Source organism: Ambystoma mexicanum, chromosome 3q, assembly GCF_040938575.1.
Source record: "Ambystoma mexicanum isolate Mex_15411 chromosome 3q, UKY_AmexF1_1, whole genome shotgun sequence".
Taxonomy (NCBI): Eukaryota; Metazoa; Chordata; class Amphibia; order Caudata; family Ambystomatidae; genus Ambystoma; species Ambystoma mexicanum.
Window position 1 is genome coordinate 69,457,514 of NC_090926.1, and position 27,909 is coordinate 69,485,422.

Below are 27,909 nucleotides of genomic sequence, written 5' to 3' on the forward strand. Positions count from 1 at the left end.
TTCTTTCTGGAGAGGAGCACCTGCTACCTTTTTTGAAATATTTGCAAGGAATTTGGGGTTGGTCACCCTAAGTTACCTGATGGCAACCAGACGTGGACTCCCTGCTCACTGTGCTCAGAGAAGCGCAGCTTCACCTCACTGATGAGGCCCAACAAGGCTGAAACACGTGTATGGGTTTGCTGTTGGTACTCTTGTTCAGAGAGGAATTGCCATAGCATTTCGGTGCTGGACTGCCCAAATGGGGGCGGGACAAAGACTGATATGCAAATAATTATTTCCCATCTGTGAAAGGTACAGTGAGCAAAAAGCATGGCAGCAAACTCTCATCTCAAAGTGGGAAAAAACCACAGAACAGGTTATCATGCCATGTTCTTTCTGGAGAGGAGCGCCTGCTAACTTTTTTGAAATATTTGCAAGGAATTTGGGGTTGGTCACCCTAGGTTATCTGGGGGCAACCAGACGTGGACTCCCTGCTCACTGTGCTCGGAGAGGTGCAGCTTCACCTCACTGATGAGGCCCAACAAGGCTGAAACACTTGTATGGGGTTGCTGTTGGTACTCTTCTTCAGAGAGGAATTGCCATAGCATTTCAGTGCTGGACTGCCCATGTGGGCGGGACAGAGACTGATATGCAAATGGATATTTCCCATCTGTGAAAGGTACAGTGAGCAAAAAGCGTGTGCTGCAAACTCTCATCTCAGAACAGGTTATCATACCATGTTCTTTCTGGAGAGGAGCGCCTGCTACCTTTTTTGAAACATTTCCCAGGTATAGCATGAAAGTATATTCTGCCCTCTGTACTGAAACAGTACTTAGATGTTAGTACATAGTATTCTCCCAGTATAGTCTGAAAGTGTCCTCTGCCCGCTTTACTAAATTAATACTCAGATGTTAGCTCATAGCACTCTAGTCTACTGCGTAAAAAACGGAATCCAGGCGCAATACCTGAGCTATCACAGCCTCCTATACTAAAATTGCAACTAGCTAACAGCACAAACTGCTGCCAATCATCAAGTCCTCTGGAACTTACCTGCATTCAGAAGGTGAACTAGACTACCCTCGAACCAACTCCCTCCCACGACACATTAAACTGTCCTTGTGACCTATTGACCGACCCAGTATAAGTAAAACTCAAAAAATCCAGACCCTACTACTTACCCTTGCTATCCTCACCATCATGGCCTTTGTTACTAAAACAAGCTCTCCTAAGGATAGAAACTTAAGACTCAGGTCTAGACTGCCCTGCATCTACGAACCTAAAAGAAACAACCCTAACAAATCTAACAGACGTACTACTACCCAACCTAAGAATTCTCCTCCCACATTAACTCAGACTACCAATTCCTGTGCTCGAACTGCCACTAAGAATCATACGAGCCCGAATACCTTCTCATCCAAACCTCCTCCAATATAATCCCAATATTACTTTAATGCTAAAAGGGTCCCTCATCAATGCTAGATGAGTGGTAGCCCACTCTACTGAAATTGCAGATATCTTAAATAATGATAACCTGGACCTACTGGCCATAACTGAGACCTGGTTACATGAGGCTGCAGGACCAACTCTCATGTTAGCGGTACCTGACAGCTACCAGATGCTTAGAGCAGACCGACCTAATGCCAGAGGTTGTGGCCTAGCCATCATTTTCAAAACGACCCTTCCCATTAGACTTGCCACGTCAGTACCCTACTCATCCTGTGAAATACTCACAGCCAAACTGCCTCTCTCCAATACCTGTACACTAACAATCCATCTGATATGCAGGCCCCCCGGGCCACTATGCACCTTTGAAGACGACCTAACCAGCCTTATAGCTAATAGTACAAAATACCTCTCACAAACTCTATTGATGGGAGATTTTAATCTTGGCCTTAATGATACAGACAACAAACATGCCGAATCAATAGCAGCCCTGCTAAATGATCATGGTCTTACTCAAAAAGTCCTGTCACCAACTCACATTAAAGGAAGGACCCTTAATTGGGTATCCAAACTAAACTGCAATATTGCTATCCCCATTGCTATCCCCACCAACTACAGACCTATCACCACTGTGCCATTCCTACTTAAAATCCTAGATAGAGCTGCTTACATTCAAATCCAGGACTATGTGGAAGTTAACTACCTACTAGGCTCATGGCAATCTGGCTTCCGTCCCCTCCATGGCACGGAAACAGCTTTGCTAGACCTTAAGACACAAATTGAGAAGCTAAAGGCCAACGGAAAAACAGCTCTGCAACTCCTACTGGACTTGTCAGCAGCCTTCGACCTGGTGGATCATGCAGTTTTATGCAACCACCTTAGGTCTGCCGCCAACTTCACTGGAGAGGCCATATCCTGGGTCCAATCCTTTCTAGCTAACCGCACCATGAGAGTCTTCTCCACTTCAGCCTCCGCTGATCCTATCAAAATAACCTGCGGCGTCCCACAGGGATCCTGGGTCTCTCCCACCATATACAACATCTTCACCAAGCCGCTGTTTGACAAGTTGGACAGACTAGGTGTCACCTACACTAATTATGCAGATGACACCCAGATCCACATACCCCTTTCGGGCAACTTCGAGGCTGACTCAGCCTTGGTGAATAAGATCTACATCCTCATTCAGGCATGGATGGCATCACATGGCCTCTGCCTGAATGACGATAAAACAGAGATACTAATCTTAGGATCTGAAGCTAATATCAAAAAACACAGCCCAAACTACGCATCCTTCAACATTGATAACAATACTATCAAGGTGATGTCTGTGTTTATGGCTGAAATAAAGGATGGCTGAAAATAAAGGATAGAATCTTCCTTAAAACAGCTTCCCTCACTTCCAAATGCCTGAACAAACTAGCACCCCTTACCTATCGGAATAAATCACTAGGAGAACAGCCATCCGCCCTACAAGATCTGCTAACACAATTATGCTTGAGATTCCCAGATTCCAACGATCGACAGCGGGAGGAACAAGCTTCCCTGTTAAAGCTGCGCAATTCTGGAATAAACTCCCACCACTTGACCTCAGACTAGAACAACCTTACCTTAAATTTAGAGATAAGGTACGCAAATGACTGCGCTCTAACAACATTTAACCAGCTTTACCTTACACCCACCACTCCTGGCTTTCATCTGACATGACCTTTGCACCCTTCTGAGCCACACTGTACTTCAGGCGTGTATTAATATATAAATGTATATGTCAATGTTTCCTTCACTCTCTAAGGATACGTTCTGTATTATATGTATTTATGTACTTGTTGTACTTACTTGTGTTATGCACTGTAACTAAGCTATAAGACGTCTTGTACTGCTGCGCCCGACTACCCAACGGTTTGGTGCGCATGACCAAATAAATAAAGAAACAAACAAACAAACATAATACCCAGCGAGTGAACCCCGCAGGGAAGACTTCAGGGAATAAAACACTGAGGGGCCAATTCATGGAACAAATGTGCACAGAAAATCTTTGCGCAAGCTGGCGCAAGCGTGAAAAAACAGGCACACGCGTGCGATTCATGGAAGTCCCTGCGCGTGTTTTCCTCAGGATGTGCGCCAAACCCGTGCGTGGCACACACAGGCGCACACGTCATTGCAACATTCCGAATGCCGTGCGTGACCCGCACAGGGAAAGCGCACAACATCGGCGCACACACCAAAGCGAAGGTGGGCAGGGGGCGGTACACGGGGCGTAACATGCAGAATGGGGAACAATGCATGAAAAAGAAGGCGTAACAGGGGAAGTACTGCAGGGAAATACATGGAACGCCCACGCGCACGCGAACAACACGTATTCATGGAATCGAATACGGGAAACCCACTTACGCTAAAAGACGCACATATGCGTCAACACGTCCGCCACACGAAGGCAGTATAAAAGTGCGCGCAAACAACAAACACATATATACAGCTACGATGAATGCCCCATTTGTCGCAGCACTGATCGTGGGACACCGCAGGAGGAGGAGAATGGCCAGGGCCCGCATTTATTTTCCCAGGACTAGCCTTTTTGGGATGCCTGACGACCAGGTCTATGGCAGGTATAGGTTTCCACTTCATATCATCCTAGACCTGGTCAGGGAGTGGGAAGATTACCTTACATCCCCCACCCTGTGCTCCCAAGCATTGAGCCCCTTGGAGAAGGTGCTGAATGTCCTGTATTTTTTGGCCACTGGGTAATTTCAGCAGACAACTGCCATAGTGGGGGGGGTCTCACAGGCCACGCAGTCACGCTGCCTACACCAGGTGTTGGCAATCATGACTGCGCACCCCTCAGTCCGCAGGCACATATACATGCTCAGAACACGCGCAGAAAGGCAGGCCATGGTCCAGGACTTTTACAGGGTGACACACTTCCCCAAAGCACTCGGTGCCATAGATTGCACCCATGTGGCCCTACATCCACCTAGGGCCACTGAGCACATCTATCAAAACCGCAAGCACTGGCATTCCATCAATGTGCAGGTTTTATGCGATGCAAAGGGAATCATCACCTCTGTCTATGCAAACTACCCTGGCTCCACCCATGACAGTTTCATATACAGAATGTCCGCCCTGAGCCGGGCCCTGGAAGGTGGGCAGCATGGCAACACATGGCTCCTAGGTGAGTACAAATGCCTGTGCACATACATGCATGTAACACACAGACAAATACACAAACCCTAATAATCCCAACCATCATCACCTCCCCAGGGGACAGTGCCTACCCTCTGAGCAACCACATGATGACGACAATCCGGAACCCCACCACACCACCCAAGGTAAGATACAATGCTGCCCATATTGCAATCGGGGGCATAGTGGAGCTCACATTCGGAGTGCTCAAGTCACGCCTCCGCTCCCTTGACCGCTCTGGCGGGCAGCTACTATATGCACCCCCAGTAGTGTGCAGGATCATTGTGGCAGCATGTGTCCTGCACAATGTTGCAACACGGCAGGGTGTACCGGTGGACATGGTGGTGCCCCCACATCCCCAACCACAGGCACAGGCGCTGCCCATGGGAGGGGATAGGGCATGTTGGCCGGCAGCCCGGACCCAGCTTGTGGCCACATTTTTCACCTAAACTCCCACCCCTGCAGAGTGCACACACGTCTGGCACATACCAGGTGACAATCGATGATGACAAAGAGACAATCAACTGTCACAACCTTACCACCCTGAGAATGTTGCCATGGAAGTGCTACATTGTGTGCATCCCTAGCTACTTAAATCTAACCAATCCTGTGTGACCAAAAGGAACACATGCAAGGTGTGTATCACACCACCCGCAAAACAGGCCATGACAATCCCTGGTATGTCACCCAAACCCTCCCAACCCACATCACCCTTGTCTGCACACCATGACATGGCAAGCAATAGCAAAAGCCCAACACATGACCAAAAAGATACGAAGTGACATGTGATGAATGGAAAGTGACTCGAGACAATGACGCCTGACATGGAATCAGATGAAATGACTGACCAACAACCTCCCACACATACCAAGTCATACACAAATGCTTTCCACCAGTCGTAGCATGAACATAACACTGAATGCCTGTACACATGCACATTGGGCAAGGCAAAATCTCTACTCCCGAACCCGTGTGCTGTGTGTGTCTCCTGCAACACACTGCTCAGAACACAGCACAGTGAGCAGCCATTGTGTTGCAGATACACCTTGAGCATCACATGAAAATGACTAATTAAATAAATAACCAATTGACGCATGTACATGATCCCCAAATAGTCATAGATCATGCGCTGCATGGACACAGTGGGGTCCAGAAGGCAATCTGTGTGCACCTGTGGCCCTGGAAGGGTGGTTGTACATGTGGTGGATCATTGTACAACTGTGTGTGTCAGTAGAGACATGAACTCAATACATGCATGTGAAATCAAGTGACCCTCAGTGTCCTGTACACATCACATGTGAACATTGCCCATGTGTACAGCCCAGCATGTCAAACCACACCAATCCCCTCACACCTGAAAAGTAAAGACAATACAGGAACAGGCATTGACCAGCAAACACATCATGTACATAGTACCCCACAATTAAAATGTCAGAGTGCCCAAGACACTGTAGCCCAAGCCAACTGTCCAACAACAAAAGGCCCTCCCTCATTTACACCTCACCATGACCTACTGAACAACTGTGTCTGGGGTATGTAGCCTTCTTACTTCAAGTCTACCTGGCTACAGGATCACCCTACCCCTTGGTCTCCATGTTCCACCTTGCGTGTAAATAGGGTCCAGCCCCCTCAGAGGCCACATTGACCGGTAAAAATACCAAATCGCAGAGAACTCCAAGGAGGCAAACCCACAAACCAGGGAAAAAGCCTGTAGGCACCAAAAAAACCCTGGACGAGTCTCCAGTAGATGACTTGAAGTAGCAGAAAATGTCCAAGCACATGTCCAAGCACAATGATAGAACAAACAAGGTAGCACAGTTCAACAATGCTCCAACAGGATGGGTACCATATTCGGTACATAATAAACAATGATGATGCAACAACTGATGGGTGTCCAGGTGCAGGAGTGGCACAAACCAACCACCCCCTCCGTGGTCTCGGCGCCTGCATGGTCAAACTTACACAGGCCTCTGAGACCCCGGCGGGGAAGGAGGGTCAGGGATATGTTGTTCGGACAGGCATTGGTATTCAGGATAACCGGAAAGAGGGGCAGGAGAGAGAGTAGGATTGTCAAGGGAAAGTAGGCAAAATACAAAAAACAACAATTGACAATAACACATAGTCAATCAGACAAAACATGTTCATCATGCACATTGTACCAAATGAGCCAAATGCAAGCCAAAGAGAGACTTATCTCTGGGGTGAGTGCTGGCCTCCTGCCTGCACACTCTCAGGTCCGGTAACAGGAGCAGTTCAATGCTGCAAAGAGAGTGTGAGTTACTAATCTGTGTGTGTTTACAACACACACACACACAACACCATTCAAGCCCCAAAGTAAGTGACTCCTCCACAAATAAACACTCCTGTCTGCTTCTTTGCACCCATACGTTAGCTTGGCCCCGTGATGGTTCATACACTGTCAATGAAGTAAGGCAGGCGCACGTGGGGGCGCGGGAAATGGAAGACCAATGCGTCAAGAATCACATATCATACAATGATCCCTGGGTTAGCAGCTAGATGCGTATAGGGAGGTGCGACTTCAGTACAAGTTGTGTTCTTGCATCCGCAGATTTCTATAGGTAGTGCACATGTCAATTTGCACATGCTAATGATATGCACTGCACACAAGTCTGTGCCTTGATGGGTGTCCCTGTGCACTGCATCCGTTTCTGGCTAGGAACGCTGCTGCGCTAATAACTCTGCTTCTACGGAGCACGGGGGACCGGAGGATATGTGTGACAGCCCCTGCGTGTGCCCCTGACAACTTGGAAAGCAACTTGCCATTTGTCCTCCAACGCATCTTAGCTGGACTGTGCGCTTCAACAACAATATCTGTCCAAGCTCCCCATCATTGACGCTACTTAGCATGCATGTGCAAGTGGCCTGGTCGAAGGTTGGCTGCGGTGTGGCCCCCTTGTGCTGCTCACCTTGCTTGGAGCTCCTGGAAACATGTCTGCTTCTGTTGGAAGTCTGAGCACAAGCCCTGTGCCACTGCTTGCGCACACATGCGCATGTGTGCCTCACCGAAAGTGGCCAGCTGTCTGTGGAACCATGCCCCATGTCTGCTGGCAAAGGTGGTCTGGAGGCTCATTCTCCTGCAGAAAGGGCACAAAACATATAATTAACACTGGAAAGTTCCCTGTGTGTGTCTCTTCATGCTGGTTGTGACTGGGCCATGTGAGAGACCTACATCGGAATTCCTCCCACCATCAGTGTGACTTTGACAGGCAAAGGGTGCCGGCCACTGTCTACATCATGAAGTGAGTGCATCAAGCACATGTACAGCAAAGAAAAGAAACATACATCACAATGTATATCAATTAATGGACACATCGATCATGAACCCACCCAAATCGAATACAGACATGCCGTGGATAAAAATCCCACAATCCCCACTAGGGGTGTCAACACAAGTAGTACAGCAGCAGACAGGCCACAGATATGACTGTCCAAAGCCCTTGTGTAAATGACTGTAACACTGAACCATCCTTGCGAGCCCATGGATAATGGAAGCAGGAGTGGCGTATGTGAGTCAGGACCCCAAGCTGAAAACAGATACACTAGACAAGCTTGAAGGGCCCAGCTGGAACAGACAGTGGATGCTTTCAAAAGCCACAAAGCACCACACTGTCACATGAATGCACAATAGACAAGCAATTTTAAACTATATTAACTAATTAAACTAACTATGAAAAACCTATATTACCTAATTAAATTAACTATCAAACACAATATTAACTAACTAAACTAAAAAGAAAAAGAAAAAATGGCCACATACGACCCGGAGGGGGGGGCACCCTGGAGGGAGGAGGTACAGGGTGCACCTCAACACCCACATGCGATGATGTTGAGACAAAAAAAAACCTCCATGGGCTCAACGCCTGCACAGCCCGACCTGTGTAGGAGATATCTCGTCGTCCGAGTCAGCCTCTTCTTGAAAAGGTTGACGTGGCACAGGAGCCCGGCCATGCCTAGGCGCAGCTTGCCCCTCGTCAGCATCAAGTCTGCTGACAGGTGAGCCTGGTTCTGTGCTGCGATTACACGTAGGTCAGCATGCAGAACCTCCTTTGATACATGTCCTTCCTCTTGCAAGGTATCACGTGTAACACAGAGTTCTTCCTGCATGGCCTGGCTGGACAACTGATGCACCTTCCGGCAAGCACGTTGCTCAGCCGAGATGGTACGCTCAAGCTGCGCAAACCTCTCCTCTGACCGCTCCATCTGGGACATCAAGAGGACACCCAGAGTGGATCTGAGGGATTCATACTCAGCCCTCAGGGCCTCCATGTGTGCCTCTGCGTGAGCAGCAATTGCTTGACGCAAAGACAATATTTCAGCCTGGCGTGCCCTGTCTGAGGCCGCCATACGCAGCCTGAGCGAGTGGGCCGTGGACTGTGCCGCCTGCTGCTGGATAAGCAACTGCCTAGCAGGGGGGAGCACGGATTGGGACACATGCTCCATGCTCACAGCAATGTTTTCAATTGCTGCCCCCTGGCGTTCTGAATTGGCAGTCAGGTCTTGCCCCCAGTCAGTATATCTCGGTGGCGCGCGGCCACCGTGTTGCTAGGCTTGACACCTGCGGGGCCCAAGGACCGGCCGTCCTTGTCGGGTTGGCACTGCCCTCGGCTGCAGGACTACATTCCCGTCGACGTGATGTCCCAGGCACATCAGCGACTGGTGTGGAGAGTGACCCTGCATCCCAATCCACCACAGGCGTAGGTCCCACCACCATCTGGCCCCTGAGTGCAGGTGTCGCGGACAGAGGAGCGTCCACATCAGAATCACTCACCCCTGACAAATGGATCTGATGAACATCCAACTCGACATATGTTACGCTCACCTGACTCCCACGGAGGCGCAGGCCTGGTTTGGAATGCTGTTGCTTCTTCTATGGTGAAGCGCAGGACTCGGAAGATGGACTGGACCGGTCCTTCAAATCTGGCTTGTCTGGCTCGCAGAAATATCCTTCTGTGTGTGAAAGGGGATGTTAATAATCTGTGGGATAATGTGTAGCCTCCCACTCCCTTCACACCCTCAACGAAACCCTTCTGCGATTTCCCTTAAAGTCTCACCTTAGGTTCAGAAAAGACAAGCTCTCCATCCTGCTTCTGATGCAGGGGCGCGTTGCAATCCAGTTACTTCACTGGATCTTGAATTGTAGAAAGTTCAGGTTTGCTTGACCTTCACGGTAAAGTACCACAAGGATTCAGTTCGTAAGTAGAAGACCAAAATAATGATTGTCTGTTGTCTCTTTTTCAGGTGCAGAACGTAGATTCCGAGATGAGCAATGGAACTGACGAAGGAACTCAGGTGAGTTTTTTGGTGAGAGGTTCCCCTTGTGTCCACGCATCAATGCGCTAATGCTAGTGTCTTTTTCCCCATAGGGGCCGGGGTACGGAATGCCGGGGAAAAGGCACCGACCCGAGGTGCGAGGTGCAATCCCTGTAGGTATCAGGTAAGTCTTTAATGAGCGTTAGGTAATGTCTTTTCATTCGCTCATTAACGCTGATATCTCTTTTTTCCCCTTAGGGGCCGGGGTCCGGAAATGCCAGGATGCGGCAAAGTCCCGAAATGAAGTGGGAATTACCCAACAGGTAAGTCTTAAAATGGAAATTAAGCTTTCCTTATTCCCTTCTCTCTCACCTTTTGTTCTTGTCTTTTTCTCCCTAGGCGCTGGGATGTGGCTGCGAATCCGGATGATCGCTGCTGAACATGGAGGTGCCCTGTAAAGGTGAGTGAAATGCGGCGCTGCAGCGATCGACGTGATGTGCTTTTAAATAAATGTCTTCCTTTTCAGGATCGTCGGCGAGATGTCTCCGGGATGCGGATTTAGCAGGTAAGGACTCTTCTTTCACCTATTCTCTTCTTTTCTCCCTTTGCAGGTATTCCAGGATGCTGGCAGGCGTGGCAGAAGTCAGGATGCAGGAGCAGACACGGTGAGCGTCCAGCTGCTAGATGCAGAACAACGCGAAGCGTGAGTTGCTGCTTGGGTGTGGCTTAAATAGCCTTCAAAGTAGTTCCAGGTATGTATCCTTCCTCTCAGGTATGTATTCTTCCCCTGGCCACACCTGTGTGGTTAAGTAGTCCCAAAGATAAAGTAGTCCCATTCAGGCCTCTAGAAGGCCTGGATGTTGCAGCATGGTCTGCATCAGGTAAGTTTACACCAATCACTTTAAACACTAGTCATCCTTTATGAGCCTGGCACCTATGGCGCCAGGACTGTGGTCCAATATGAGCCTGGCGCCAAAGGCGCTAGGACTGAGTCCAAAGGGCCCCTACTTGGGCCCGCTGAGACTTCCCTCGGAGACATGATACCTGCCTCTGGGGTAGCTGGGCCTGGTCTGGCTCCTTGGAGGTAGGCATCATGACAAAATAGACGTCAGAGTGGTCATCTGGGCTGGACTCATTGCCAGCCATAGACAAGATGGTCTGTAACACATGTGGGTTCTCGTGGTCTACTACCCCACGACCCCCACTTGTGCCGGGTTGCTGTTGTGATAACAACCCTGTGCCTGGCATGACAACACCATCCTCTGGCTCCATTGCGTCATCATCTGAAAAGTGGAGAAAAAATAACATTAGTACACATGTCAGAAGCACATAACACACACACACATAGACATCACACAGACAGCCAACACATGAAGCAGACATGTCACACACAAATGAGAACCTGCCATGCATGCAAGGTCACTTTGACATCAGTGAGTAGGCATGTAGAACGGTGTAACACGGCTCAGAAGTGGGTTGATGCAGTGCAGTACATGTGTACGTTACCCACTATCTACATGAACAAGTACATCATGATGTGTATCAATGAACGTGAAGGCAGTGCAAGGGCAGTGCAAGGGCAAGTTCAGGCATCACGTGCAATGTGCATGCAATGGGTTGCATATCTACAAGCAAACCCCCCTCCCCCTAAGTGAAAATGCAGGGATGCCTTGCATGGTAGCAAAAGGGTGACCAGAGACCTGTGTATTGGCAGACAGTGTTGACAAGCATCAATTGCATCATCTGAGTCAACTGACAACACAGCAGATGATGATGGGACAGTAAGCAGGACACATGATGAACCCTCAGTAGTACACCCATGTGTGCAGAAGGCACTGCTAAAGTTGGACAGAGTCAGTGGGCCTGAAACAGGATGAGGCCTGTGCCCCACACAGACTGTGACACCCTAAACATGTGTGTGATGCAGGACTGAGCCAGAGTGGGCATGGAATGGCAGATGAAATGCCATGAAATGTAGGTCACCCTGGACACGTACTACAATGATCATCCAGTCAAGGACACATAGGGGCATGCATGGAATGCACATGGAGCATGAATGGGCACTCATGTCCCTGCGGAGCATCTGCCATATGCACAGTCCAAGGGAGACACCCTGCATGAAGGACATAGGATGTACCCCACTGCATTTGTCTGGCAGGTTGGCTGGTGGAAGTTTGCATGTACACAGGAGGCTTGAACAGGCCATTGCAGTACGGCAAAATGATGCACACCAGTGCAATGGTGAAATTGGGGTGCAGGGGGGGTGGAGGGGCAAGGGAGCATGCCTACATGGGTACCAGCATGCAGGCAGAGGACACATGCACGTCAGTCATGCAATAACATAGTCCCAGTGCTGAGAGGAAGCACACCCCAGGCTACATGCAGAAGGGCCAGTGAGCTGGAACATGAACCGGAGGGGCATCCGGGTGGCTAGCATTTGAGTAGGGTGCAAGTGTGGTGATGAGGACAGTCCCCGTCTGCTCTACATGTCCACCATCCGGCACAGCAGGCATGCATCAGTGAAGCATTGCATGACTTGCACATGAGAACCATGTACACATGAAATGCAGTGGCAGTGAAGCACAACACATCACACAAGCAAAACACACAAGTCCTCGACGAACAGGCGACAACACTCACTGGACGGGGCATCAAAGTCCTGCATCTCTCCCACTCCTTTGACCATTCCTATTGGTATGAACTCCGCAACGATTGACTCGTGTGGAGTGAGGTCTTCCTCTTCAGGTGGTGACCCACTGCCAGTCACCAGAGTCATGTTGTAATTAGAGGCACGCTTTGCCTTAGTGCTGCGTTTGAGGTAATTCCAACGCTTTTTGCACTCTTGCGCTGTGCGTGCCTCATGGCCGAATGCACTCACATCATCCGCCACTTGCTTCCAGTGGGTATCACGATGGGCAGCCGTAGTTTGACAATTCGGCCCCACTAGCATGTCATGGTTGTGTTCCCCCACATAGTCCACAAGGAAGTCCAGTTCCTGCTTGCAGAAAGGCTTCTTCCTCGACGTGCCGGAGACCGTAGCTGTGTCTGGGGTCCCAGCCTGTACTGCAGGTGCAACCTTCCTCCTCTTGGACGCTGTTCCGGACCCTGGCTGGCAAATGCCACCCTGATCAGAATGGGCAGTGGCGCTGGTGGAACATGGAGTGAATCCCTGACTTGCGTTTGTGGCTGCTGGATGCCCTGGAATGGACCCTGCGCAGCAACATCCGCTGTGCCAGGGTCATTGACCAGGACTGTCTTGGTTGGTAGACTCACAACCGGGGTGGTGTCGGCTGCATCTGCCCCTGCACTTGCCAACACCCGGCTGGTCGGGGCAGCAGATGACATTACTGCCCCAGGGACACGTGACTCGGTCAGGGCAGCCCTGCGTGCACCTATGGTGTGCCTCCTGTCCTCCTGGAAATCTTCCATGGACTCTTCAAGTGCCAACACAGCCTGCGCTGGCAGACCCTGAGCCTGGGTGGTGGTGTCCACAGCTGCACCTGCAGCTACCACTACCATTGGGCCCGTGGCAGTCGATGAAACAGACTGCCGGGTCACATGGGCGCCAGTGCCAGATGCAAGTATTGCATCTCCCGGAGCCGCAGGGAGTGGTGGCATGACTGCACCAACACATGGCACAACATCGTGCCGAGCTGGCGCACCCCTGCCTCTTCCCCCTCTGCAGCCACCCTGGACACTCTGGAGTCCCCCTACTCCCTGGTCACCCCGGCCACGTCCCTGACTACGCCCACCGCATGGAGTACGCCCAGCTGAGGCGCCCCTCACCTTTCGTGGCCTCCAGCCATGGCACAGATGGAGTAGTGCCGGCATAGATGGAGTAGTGCCAATGGGAGGTGAACATGACAATTGTCCTGGGCAATTGGGGTGAAGGGGGTGGGATACAAGATGTTAACAGCACCCCTGCACCTGCAAGGTTGTATGTGACCCCGGTGATAAAGTGACGGGTCACGCAACGCTCAGGGACACCAAAACTACAGTAAAACCGTGCACGCAACCCTCGGTAGCCCATGTGTGTGGAATTAACCTCCTGCAGTACGCGGTGGCACCCAGGGACACGAAAAACACGTACCCGTGGGACACGCAGGCTACTATGACCTCAAAAACTGGTACGCGATACACAGGGGCACCCGCAGTGGGAAAAATAGCATGTGCGACTCGCGTGATAGTGAAAAACACACGTAGCCAATACCCCCCCAAAAGAAGAGATACATCCTTGATCCGCTGTGAAGTTGTGATGGCGCGTGAAACAACACGAAGTAGCAACACACACGTCAGCCTCCACGAAAGGCACGTACAGCGAACTGCTGGCCCCGCTCACCTTTAACCCGTGCTGAGGGAAACGCCTGTGTGTGTCACGTCACATGCGCACTTAGGCCCTTTCCTCGAATCACACGCATTCACACGCGGACGTGTATTTTTTTCACGTGCTGAATCACTATGCACCCGTCACGAGGGAAACGCCCGCACACGTAACATCACAGAGGCGCTTATGCGCTAAGGGCCTTTCCTCGAATTACACGCTGATGGGCAGTTTTTTCACGTGCCAAATCACTCCGTATCAAGCTGGCCACGCAAGAACACACGGAAGACCATGCTCCTGCCCAGAAGGCCATTTTCCTGCCCCCCAGAGCCCCGAGCAGCCTCCCCCAAGCCATCTGCTGATGCCTGCCTGCCTGCTGCCACCGTGCCCTGCTATTTGGTGCCTGCACATCTGCCATCTTCAGGGGTCCAGTTGCTGTGACCACACCTGCTGGAACAGAGGACTCCCGACTGGTATTGCATCGCTCCACAGTCCAGCCGCAGGACCCAGTTGCCCACCCACACCTGCCTCGGGGGTTGCCATGTCCAACACAACACCTTCCGGCACCAGTGGCAACCCCCAGCCAGAGAGGCAGAGGGCTGCCAAGCTTCACTTCCAATGAAGTTGGTATCCTGGTGGAGCGACTCCTTGGGCAGTATGATGCCCTCTTCACGCCATTGCGTGCCGACAAGGAAGGATGGAGGAGGATCTGGATGGACATAGTGGGTGCCATCAGCGCGGAGGGGGTGGCACCCTGCGACATCAAACACGTCCAGAAGCGCTGGGAGGACTACAAGTCCAGGACCCTCAAGAAGGCCCGGTGCCTCTTAGACGTATAGGATGCAGTGGGGCGCCAGGGCCAGTTTACCAACCAGCAGATGAGGGTCCTGGAGCGCATTCGCCCAGTGCTTCACCACCAGATCCTCAGGATGCAGGACCGTCTGGAGATGAGCGGTAAGTGGCCATGCATTGCTGTGTGAAACAGGGCATGTTGCAGTGTGCTGGTAGTCAGCTACGTGCCTGTATGTGTGACATAGGCATGTATGGATGTATGTGTGCACGTGGACATGTATGCAAATGTTTGTTGCATGCGCCATGCCTGTTTCTGCATGTGTGTTGCCTACACTGACCCATGTGTTGTGGAGGGACATGATGGAAGTGACGTTTGACAGTGCCAATCACCTGCTATTGCTTCCTCTCTAGGGGACTATTGTACAGTACCCTGATGCTTGTGTTCTATGTCTCCCTCTACACAGCGGCAAGTGAAGAAGAGGGCGGAGACGGCGCTGTGGAGCAAAGCGACGGGGATGCCTCCACCGGCCGGCGTTGCAAGGCCCAGTCACCCTCCCATAATTACCATCATCCGGGAGCGAGGGGACTGGTGGCGCGTCTGCCACTACGGCTGCAGTGGAAGGGGTGGGTGAGCCCCCACAGGGGCTTGCAATGGCGGAAGACGGTGTGGAGCCATCCAGGTTGGTGGTTGGCACAGAGGAGGAGAAGGCCGCTACTGAGTCACACATGGGCCTGCTGGGGGTGGTACCACTGGTGCAAGTGGTGCAAGTGGTGCAGTCCAGGGGCAGGCTCAGGAGGCAGCACAGGTCGCCGTGGAGGGACCTGTGCATGTCACTGTCCCTGACACTGTGACTGCACCACCATGCACCAGCAGGGATGCCCCATCCCAGGCCCGTCCAGAGGTAGGGGGGAGGTCCACGTCATCTGACCCTCCTTTACCTGTGGACGAGGAGACCCGTGACCGTATGGAGACCGTCCTGATCGGTGTTGTGTTGCGCACGCGTGACATTCGTGATGACGTGCGTGCTTCCTGGGGGGAGCACGCACGTCATCACGAAGAGCTGTGTGCCAACGTGGCTCAGTTGGGAGGGTCCAGGGTCAGGGGTTTTGTACATGTGTCGGCCACTCTGGCGGCCCTCTCCTCCTCTGTGGAGACTATGTGCCAGTCGTTCTCCATGCCGTCTTCTGGCCCAGATGCCAACAGGGCCCCCTGTGGACCTGCCCTGACCAACCCAGCCAGCTCGGTGGAGATCCCATCCCTGCCACAGTCGGGAGTCGGAGGTCCAGCAGGGGTGGACACCCCAGCAACTGGACCCCAGCAGATGGAGGATGTGCCGGCATCATCGGGCAGAGCACGTGCACAACGGCACCGGTGGATTCCATCAGCCTGGATATCGTCGTGCTGGCAGAGGCAGTTGCGTCGGAGGCAGCGGCAGGCTCAATGTGGGAGGCATCATGGCCCGGGGCCATCAACATCAGAGGGGCAGGCATCGGCCGGAGGGCAGGAGGACCCTGGAATGGGAGTGTCTTCCGTGTGGCAGCGGTTGGGCCAGCGGATAGATGCGGAGCGGCGGCGGGCGGAGGAGGCACAGATCACTATGGTCAGGGCGGAGAACTCCATGCGCAGGGCACTGAGGCGGGCTGAGTTGGAGGTGGACATAGCATTATCCCTGCGAGACCTCAGGGCCAGGGAACAGGCCCGCCTCCAGGACGTTGAACAGGAGTTCGATGATGCCCTGGGCCGGGAAATCAACTAGTGAGCCATAGGACTTGCCTGCTGCCATTGTATATAGTTCATTAGTGTTAGGTTTCCTTTGTTTTTTTTTTATTTTGGAGTTTTGGAGTTCATGGACTTTGCTCCACTTTATGTACATAGTTATTTCTATAGGGTTTTTCTGGTAGGTTTCCTTTTGTTTGGGTATCATGGACCCTTCAAACTTTCAGTGTATATAATTCAAGACTTGTACATACTTTGGTTATTCTGTCATCACCATGGATTAATGTTTTTTTTTTATTTTGTCAGGTACTTTTTTGGGACTTTTAAAATGGGCCACTTCCCTTTTTTCCTTTTGTTTTTTTTTTGGTTTACATTGGATTCATCATAATTTTTTGATTTTGTCTTTTCTTCATTTACTAGTTTCTTCATTTACTAGTTTCATTTTTCTTTGTGTTCCGACTTTCTTCATTATTGGTGTTGTGTACTCTCATTGGTTTTGGCCATTGCTCAATGAGCATTGCCTCTGTTATGTGTTGCCTCTTTGTGGCTCTGTTGTACATTTATGCACGCCCATGGTGGTTCTTTTGAGGCTTGCATGTGTAATTTATGAGTGGGGGCAGTGGATGCTTGCATGCTTGGACTGGGGGGCAGGGGGATTTGTGTAAGCATTAGGCCCATGGGTCTGTTTTGAGAGAACACAGTGTTTGGTGAGCCACATATCAGGGCCTGCTGGCAGGTACCCATCACTGGGGGTGGGGGTTAGGGGACATGAGTCGGGGTCTGCTGGCAGGTACCCGTCACTGGGGGTGGGGGTGGGGGGACATGAGTCGGGGCCTGCTGGCAGGTACCCATTACTTGGGGTGGGGGGACATGAGTCGGGGTCTGCTGTCAGGTACCCGTCACTGGGGATGGGGGTGGGGGGACATGAGTCGGGGCCTGCTGGCAGGTACCCATCACTGGGGGTGGGGGTGGGGGGACATGAGTCGGGGCCTGCTGCAGGTACCCTCACTGGGGGTGGGGGTGGGGGGACATGAGTCAGGGCCTGCTGGTAGGTACCCGTCAGTGGGGGTGGGGGTGGGGAGACATGAGTCGGGGGCGTTCTGGCAGGTACCCGTTACTGGGGGTGGAGGGACATGAGTCAGGGTCTGCAGGCAGGTACCCGTCACTTGGGGTGGGGGGACATGAGCCGGGGCCTGCTGGTAGGTACCCGTCACTGGGGGTGGGGGTGGGGGGACATGAGTCGGGGCGTGCTGGCAGGTACCCGTTACTGGGGGTGGAGGGACATGAGTCAGCGTCTGCAGGCAGGTACCCGTCACTTGGGGTGGGGGTGGGGGGACATGAGCCGGGGCCTGCTGGCAGGTACCCATTACTGGGGGTGGGGGGACATGAGTCGGGGTCTGCTGGCAGGTACCCGACACTGGGGGTGGGGTGGGGGGACATGAGTCGGGGTCTGCTGGCAGGTACCCGTCACTGGGGGTGGGGGTGGGGGGACATGAGTCGGGGCCTGCTGGCAGGTACCCATTACTTGGGGTGGGGGGACATGAGTCGGGGTCTGCTGTCAGGTACACGTCACTGGGGATGGGGGTGGGGGGACATGAGTCGGGGCCTGCTGGCAGGTACCCATCACTGGGGGTGGGGGTGGGGGGACCTGAGTCGGGGCCTGCTGGCAGGTACCCTCACTGGGGGTGGGGGTGGGGGGACATGAGTCAGGGCCTGCTGGTAGGTACCCGTCACTGGGGGTGGGGGTGGGGAGACATGAGTCGGGGGCGTTCTGGCAGGTACCCGTTACTGGGGGTGGAGGGACATGAGTCAGGGTCTGCAGGCAGGTACCCGTCACTTGGGGTGGGGGGACATGAGCCGGGGCCTGCTGGTAGGTACCCGTCACTGGGGGTGGGGGTGGGGGTGGGGGTGGGGGGACATGAGTCGGGGCGTGCTGGCAGGTACCCGTTACTGGGGGTGGAGGGACATGAGTCAGGGTCTGCAGGCAGGTACCCGTCACTTGGGGTGGGGGTGGGGGGACATGAGCCGGGGCCTGCTGGCAGGTACCCATTACTGGGGGTGGGGGGACATGAGTCGGGGTCTGCTGGCAGGTACCTGACACTGGGGGTGGGGTGGGGGACATGTGTCAAGGCTCCCAGGTAAATGGTGACATGCGGGCTGCCTGCGGGGCATGCCCAGGGGTGATGGGCTGCCTGCGGGGCATGGCCAGGGGTAAAGGGCTGCCTGCGGGGCATGCCAAGGGGTGATGGGCTGCCTGAGGGGCATGGCCAGCGGTGATGGGCTGACTGCGGGGCATGCCCAGGGGTGTAGGGTGCTTTCCTGTAGTGTGGGTTGCCTGCAGTGCATGGGGAGGGGGTTAGGGACACACCAGGGAGGGCCCTCACTGCCAAACGCGTGTGGAACTTCCCGCGCACCCCCCAAATACACGTACCCCACTTGCGCGAGCAAAAACGTGTGTAAAACTCCCCGCGCACCCCTCTGAATACACGTACCCCACTCACACAAGGCTTATCGCGTGTGATACTTCCTGCGCACCCCCAAAATACATGTACCCTGCTCACACAGGGCCTATCGTGTGTAAAAATTCCTGCGTACCCCCCAAATACACGTACCCCGCTCGTACATGCCCTATCGCGTGTGATACTTCCCGCGCACCCCCCAAATACACGTACCCCGCTCGCACATGGCCTATCGCGTGTGATACTTCCCGCACACCCCCAAAATACACGTACCCGCTCACACAGGGCCTATCGCATGTGAAAATTCCTGCGCACCCCCCAAATACACGTACCCCGCTCGCACACACCCTATCGCGTGTGATACTTCCCGCGCATCCCACAAATACACGTACCCCGCTCGCACAGGGCCTATCGCGTGTGATATGTCCCGCGCACCCCCAAAATAAACGTACCCGCTCACACAGGGCCTATCGCGTGTGAAAATTCCCACGCACCCCCAAATACACGTAACCCGCTCGCACAGGGCCTATCGCATGTGATACTTCCCGCGCACCCCCAAAATACACATACCCGCTCACACAGGGCCTATCACGTGTGAAAATTCCCGCGCACCCCCCAAATACACGTACCCCGCTCGCACAGGGCCTATCGCGTGTGATACTTCCCGTGCACCCCCAAAATACACGTACCCCGCTCACACAGCCCCTATCGCGTGTGATAGTTCCCGCGCACCCCCCAAATACACGTACCCCACTCGCACAGCCCCTATCGCGTGTGATAGTTCCCGCGCACCCCCCAAATACACGTACCCTGCTCACACAGGCCCGATCGCGTGTGAAAATTCCTGCACACCCCCCAAATACACGCAGGACCCCATCCACCCTGGGCATGGCCCACAGGCAGCCCACGTCACAGGGGGGTGCTTTTTCTATGCAATTTACAAAGCGTGAGCTGGGTACGTGTATTCTGGGGCGTGCGCGGGGAGTTTCACATGCGATAGGCCTTGTGTGAGCGGGGTACTTGTATTACTGGGGTGCGCTGGGAGTTTTGAATGCGTTTTCGCTGGTGCGAGCGGGGTACGTGTATTCTGGGGCGTGCGAGGGGAGTTTTACACATGTTTTCGTGGTTGGGGGGCTGTATGCTAGTCCACTGGCCTTTGCGCCATGTACTGGATTTGTGCGCTGTTCATGGCGCACGGGGCGGGGTTAGGGGCGTAACTGGTGCTACTGCAGGGTCGCTGCGCCACTCTGCGCCATGGCTGGTTATGGATGTTGAAATCCATGAATACGCTGTGCGCTGAAATGGGTTTTGGAGCACGCGGCTGGCGCAGACTGCTGCACATGCACACTGTATGCCAGCCACGTACGCCACTTGTGGGCTTATTTCTATGAATTACCCCCTGATTCTCTAATCTCCAAATCTGCACCCTGGTCTCACCGCTGCAGGCTGCTTGCAAGTTCAGCACTTAATGGTGCAGGAAGCAGCTGTGAGAAACCAAAATGTGTCTCACCCACTAATCCTCAGGGACATGTCATTCAGGTGGCCAGGACAAGGCCATCGCTTTTGGATCCAGTTCCATTGCGGGAGGATCACCTGGTTGAGGGGTTTTCGGGGAGTGGGAAACTGGATGGTGAGACGAGGTATCTCCTTCCCTGTAACGCATTTACTCCACCCTACCAGGTCGGATATTTAGGAACTCTGCCCCTCACCTTTTTACAACACAAACACTTTCTCAAGGTGTTAGGGAGAATTCTGAAGAATGAGCTAATTTCCCTTACCTTTTGAGACCCCGAGCAACTTTGCTGGATTTCTAGGATTTGATTTTTTACCTGGGAAGAGTGTGAGCCTTTTATTTCCCACTGTTCCATGTATTTTGATGTGTGTTTTACTTTTGTGTTCTTTGGTTATGGAGTTTAAAGACAACTCCATAGGTATCATCTTTTTCTGTGTGTCACACAGCACCTTCAGTGCAGTGGCACAGGGGTGTCTTTCAGACTTCCCAAGGTTTAAATACCTTCTCTGGGACTGATTACTGTCTCCCAGAGCATGTAAAGTTAAATTGACTTTACTAGTCTCTTTACATTTACAGACCCAGCCCACACTATCTTCCTTTAGAGTGCTGCAGGGGTTGCCTAGCATCCCCTGAGTCAAAACTCTCATGTAACAGTCAAATGTTACCCTTTCCTACTTTAAATGACTGGTGGCAGTGCTTTAGATCAAACTACCATGATTTTTCCCGACCGCGAACAACGGTAGCTAAAAATCGGGTCAGCCATGTTTTTCAATATGGCGCCCAAGACCTATCTGTAAAAACAGACTCCGGTCAACTTTTTTCACCATTTCTTTTAGGAAAGGTCCTTCTTGTGTTTGTCTCTGCGCGCCAAACTACGTTCGGTCCCTTTGTTCATTGGCCTTTGGCGGCCTTCAGTGCTGAAGCCCTCCTCTGACGCCTGAGTGTCTGGGGTGGACAGGATGTGAGGGAGGTGCCTGAAACTCCCTGTGCTTAGTCTCCTAGGAGATCTGAATGCACTCTGGTGTGATTGGTCGGCTGGCTGTCCGGTAAGGACAGCCACCCTGCTGTGTGAGTGACAGCCAGGCTGGAATGAATGGGGGAAAACTGTTTCAAAGCAGGTCTCTGGGACTTGGAAAGCAGAGTCGGCCACTGGAACAAAAGAACCGAAGACGAGCAGAAGGAAGAGGGCTGCTGCAACTCCTGGACGATCGGTGAAGCCCTGCTGCAGGTCCGAATTGCCTGAAACGCCATCGACAGAGAAGCCCTTCAAGGTTAACTTCTTCCCTTGAGTATGGTGGGAACAACCAACTCGCAAGCCACCTGGACATCGTCCCCATCTTGGTCGAATTTTCTTCAGAGTGCTGTTGAAAACCGGATAGCCAGGGGGAAGGAAACCAGCTTGTGGACTTTAAGGCACTCACACCTTAAACCAACGTTTTGCCAAGCTTGTGGCCTCATCTCTAAGCAGTGCAGGTACCTCCCGATGTCCTCCTTCTTGTCCCCACGACTGAAGCTCAGGAACAACTGCCTCAGCTACAGCTCTTCACTTTAAAGGTACTGTGCAAACGTGGTCCGGAAAACCTTTCGGCCACAGTGAAAGTTTGTGAAACTTTCCCGACTTCGAAGGCTTGTCCTTCCCTAAAAATTCATCAAACTTTTCGCCTAGCCAAATTCTCCTAAAATCTGTGGAAAAAGACTTAACCGTTTACTACCAGAACTGTGTTATCCTATACAAAGACTCTGAACCATTGACTTTGGCCCAGGCCTATGAACTGAATTGCTGGTTGTAGTTTACTGAAACCCTTTGCCCTGCCTATGAAAGTATTTGTGCTGTTGATACTTATAACCTTGTCTTTTTACCCCTTTTTAAAGTATCTGAAGTGCCATTTTGCTCCCACTTCAGGGAAGCTGAACGTGTTCAGTAACTTATTGGTTGTGTATTTGTAGTGTATTATTAGCAGATGATATTGAGATTCTCTTGCTAGTGTAATATTTTCAACTGACTGTGTAAATAAATGTATATTCTTTTACCAAGACACCTTGAGTAAAGTGTTTGTTTGAATCACTGTATTTGTTGGCCCTATGTGTAACTTGTTCTACTGCTCACTCAACTCTTGAGATAAGTCTGGCTGCACAGCCACTACTACTACATAACTGTGCAGTACAGGCTTGTACCAAAGGTGAAATTGTACTGACACTTGTAGTCTTAATTGCATGTAGTGTTCCCCAAGGGTACTGCATGTGATTCTGCCTAACACTGGTGTACAGTGGTGAGGATAAAGTATACTTGTTACATTTAGAGTACTGCTCTTACCTTTGTTCAAATAACCCTCATAAGGCTAAGCAATACAAGAGAAGCAATTGTTTTATCATGACTAATATGGAAAGCTACAGACAGGAGACCCTAGTCACTTTAACAGTTGATCAATTGAGAGATATGTGTAAAGCTAGGAATCTCACTGTAAAAGGCAAAAAGGTTGAATTGATAGAAAAGTTGTTACAATACCAAAGTCTGAGGAGTGGGTCTGAAACACCCACCCCTGCAGCAAATGTAAAAAATGTTGATGAGGATGATAATGTGTCATGGCCACTGGGCAGGAGCCCAGTACTTCACTTCATGCAGGGTCCCAATGGACCCAGTCTTGGCACCTATGGCACCAAGCTCACTTCAAAGTGTGCATGGCACACAGAACACCAAAGGCACGTGCAGCAAGGCTGGGTGGGGCCCTGTTATCACAGGGAAGGCACGTGCAGAAGACAGAAGTAGGAGCTAGGTGGGACCACAAGGCGGGGCCAAGGGGGAGTGGATGGGGCCAGGCTATGTAAGCCGGCCCCACCCGTATACTGGCGCTTCGCGTTAGTTTGCTGAGAGCAGCGTAACGCTTACTGTTAGGAAAGATTTGATATTTGAATGTAATTTTCCCTCCATGTGTCAACCCCCAAACTTTTTGCTGCTTTTTTATACCCTGATTTAACCTTTGCTAGAGAAGCGCAGCCCTCCGCCGCACTCCTCTGGGCTTTGGCTCACTTCTTATGGGGAAACTGACATGCCCTTAAGACAGTCAGTACTGGGAGACTCTGTTTCCCTTAGTCCTTTCCTCATGTGGCAGCGTTTGTGCAACAGTGCAATGTAACTTACTTTACCGCACCCTTGGGTCTCTAGTCATTCCAAAGGCCCTAGAAACTCTCGCTGGACTTATTATGAACTGTGCCGGTGTGTCACGGACAGGACCGGTGGCAGCTATCGTTTATCTTGTTCTGAACCCTTTTTTGCCATTTTATCCACGCTTACCGCGTTTGGCACGAATAGGTGGCCTGGCTCCAAAATGGCCATGCCACGCGGTTCTTTGTCCTGTCCTTTGGCCACCGTGCTCCTTCACCTTCCCCAGGTCGAGCCGACCCGGGTAAGTCCTTATTTGGTCATGCACTTTCCCGCGAAACCCAAAGTTTTCGCAGGCTTCTGCATGCCTTGTGTGTGTGCCTCCAGGATGTGGGCTGGGATGTCTGTTCCCAATACACATCCTGGGTGCGATTTCCCTCTGCATCTGATCGTCCTAGAAGGTCTGCGAAGGCGCTTCGACCCATTGGAATAGTGGGACCAACTATTCTCGGCACCTTCATCAAACCCTGCAAGTAAGCCTCTTCGGAAGTGTCCCTGGGCCAACCAGTGGGCTGACCAGCTTACATGGGATGTTTGCTCTGTCACCGCTGCCGTTTCGAGGAAGCCTTCGAAACTTTGTATCCTGCTTGCTCTGTGTCCCGGGCACCCTCACACCGAATTTCGTACACTTGGCATTCCCAGGTCTGAAGTGAGACGAGTGCGCCCGGACCGGAGTAAAGGCGGTTACCGTGTAGCCCTGCTGTGGCAACGCCCTGTGCAAGTTCACTGCACTTGTGACCCCCTTGAACCTGAAACCTGCTACCGCAGAAACTACAGTGTCGAGACGACCTGATTGTCGCATCCGAACCTGCCAGCAAAGTGAACTGCACTGGCGAAGTCTGGGTCTGCCTGCGTTGGGGACCGGTGAGTAGTCCATACCCCAACCGGTGGCCCCTAGCGCAGGAACCCATTTCTTTCCTACCGCTGTTGCGAAATAGCGGCTCCACCCCGCACTCTCACCCTGCCTCTGCCCGCAAGTGGAGGTCTTGCTTGAGTAGTGGGGACTTGTTCTTCATCGCCTCATCCACCTTCCTGAACTGTCAGAGACCCTTGAAGAGACCCTATGTTGTCCATTGGCAAAAGCATGTGCATGTACTATTGAGCATAAGGCTCCTCTCTTCGTAGGGCTTGGACTGCCTCTTAGTTAGGTGTATTTCTGATATCAAACTGGGTCTAATGATTACTTGGACTGCCTGTTTTCCTCCCCATCTAGGTGGTCTACATATTTCGTGCTTTTAACTCCTTAGACCCCTCGGTCTTGTATATATTGTATTGATTGTGATGTGTTGGTTTATTCAGTATTATTGTGATTCTTTGTTATGGTTGATGTTACAAAGGCCTTGTAATAAATGTGTCTATATTTTTTAATATAACACCTGTCTGGAGTAATTTGTAAGTGTCCTTTCTTTGTGTGCTCATTGAGGCCTTTCAGTCACCCTCACCCCTCTTGAGACTTAGTCTTGACCGCCTCCATAGCTGCCCTGATTGGTCTGGCTTGTCCAGAGGTTACCCTGTTCCAAGAAACTAGGCTGGCCTTCTGAACCTCTGCCCCTCCAGGTTAGAGTTCAGAAATCCATCTTAACAAATTGGTGTACAGAGGTGGGATAGAATTGAAGGAATCCAGTGTTGCGCATGAGCGAAATCATTTCGAGTTATTCCTACCAGGACATATAGTGAATTGTCGTAGTATAACCTTTAAAAGGCCATAGTCCTATCTAACAGTATGGAAACAAGTACATTGCTAACTTTAAATGCTTCGAAATCCGACACATTGAGAAAGATGTGTGCTGAGAGAGGTGTTTCCTCGCAAGGCACAAAAGTAGAAATGATCCAGAGAATCATGGACTGGCAAGAAGCTCAGCTTAGAGCTATAGCTTCCGAGGACAGTGTAGAAGGAGGTGGGGCTGCTCTCACTGGTAGAACTGATGGATCTACCGCTGCACTGATCCACAGCGACCATGAGGACATGGAGGATGTAATGTCGAATGTTTCCTCTGCCAGTGCTGATGGGGAGGCCATACTTGAATTCAATAAACAAGAGCTGCTGCTTAGGCAGAAGGAGCTTGAGTTCAACATGGCCAAACTAAAGATAGAGCAGGCAGAAAAACAAAAAGACAGGGATCACCAGTTGGAACTGGCCAAGCTCCAAGTTGCCAATGGATACAAGGGTCCTGGACATGGGTCTGGGGCCTCTGCTCATCCAAGGTTTCCAAAAGATCTGCTCAGTGTGGAAAAGAATGACATTATGGACTGGCTGAATACATTTGAATATGCATGTGAAGTTCAACAAGTTGACAATGCTGATAAAATTGCCTGGTTACTTAGCAGACTACCCCATACTGGCTGCAGTGCCATTATGGAAATGTCAAAAGCTGAGAGAGCAGGTGGTACTTGGGTATCTTATGTAAATGAATCCTTAAAAACATTGACTGGCTGGGTCGAAGGTTATAAGGTTTCTACCTTTGAAGGTATGATAAGTCTTGTCATGCTGGAACATATTTTTGCATCTTCTTCCCCTGAGCTTAAGCAGCATTTGGCCAATTCCAAGGAGATAGATCCTAAGAAGCTAGCCATTGCAGCAGATTTATGGGTGTCACATCGAGTGTCCTATAAGGACAAGACTCATCCTGGTAAGCAGGAGGAAGAGAAAAAGTCCAAAGATAAGGAGGGTGGAGAAACTGATAAATCTTCTTCCCAAAAGGGCCACAAAAGGGAAAATAAGGGTAAGACACAAGAGAACTCACAGGGTAGTGGAGGTCAGCCTCCGAAACCAAACTCTGGTTATAGTAAGCCTCCCTATGTGAACAGACCCAATGGATCTTGTTTTGCTTGTGGAGCAACTGACCACGTGAAGGGGGATGCCAGATGTAAGGTCAAAAACTTGGGGGTCCACTCTGCTAATCTGGCCTTCTCCTCCTACGAGGAAGAAGAGATTACCGGAGCATCCTTCTCCTCAGGCTCCTTCCCCAGTGGGATAGAAGCTGAGGTAGTTTTAGTTTCCCTGGGTTCCTGGGAGCCTAAAGTCTCAGAGACTTATGCTAGGATTCCAGATAACACCAAGCACTTCTTTAAGGACAGTGTTCTGATCAATGGAGTAGATACTCCAGCTCCTAGGGATAGTGGGTGCAGTCGAACTGTAGTGGATTCTACCTTGGTAGACCCAGAGGAAGTTTCCAGAGCTACTCTGATGCCCACTAAATTGGCTGACGGCCCACCTCTCATGTTCCCAGTAATACCTGTAAATCTTACTATCAATGGTACAGCAATCAGGATTCCAGTAAGCATTGAGGAGTGTCCCAGGAAAGGTCTTGATGGGCATTGATCTCAGAGCTTTAGGGCTTGTGGGAGATACTGCTGACAGACCCTGCACAAGGTCTCAAACAAGGGCAGCACTGGCCAAGACCAATGCCCTGCCCCAGCCAAAGGGGAAACCCAAGGCTAAAGGAGTAAAAAAAAACAAGAAGAGGGAAAGTGAACATTCCCCCTAACTCGCCTACCACTGAGGTGGAGGTAGTTGGTCAATCACCCGGACCTGACAAGGAGGTGTTGATGCCTAAAGTATTTGACCCGAATGACCATTCTGAACTAAACAATTTGTTAGTAGAAGGTGGTCCTGACAGGGAATAATTCAGTAAAGGCCAACGTGAGTGCCCATCTCTGGAAGGCCTAAGGAGACAGGCCTGCTCCCAGCTTGAGGGTGAACCTCCTGGGAAGCACTGGATTTATTGGGAAGGTGGGCTCCTGTATAGTGAGCCTACAGAGTCTACAGAGGAGACCATAGGAGGTTGGTGGTTCCCCTCGCTGTAAGACCCTTCCTCCTGCAGCTGGTGCATGAAGTGCCCCTTGCTGGTCACCTTGGTATTAAGAGGACCAAGCAAAGGTTATCCATGCACCTCTACTGGCCCAAGATGGGGGTGCAAGTAGAAAGTCACTGCAGGAGTTGTGCCTCCTGCCAGTTATCTGGTAAGAGTGGTTCAACAATCCAAGCTCCATTGGTACCACTCCCAGTTGTGGGGGTACCATTTGAGAGGGTAGGGATCGACATTGTTGCTCCCCTTGACCCCCAAACATCCTCAG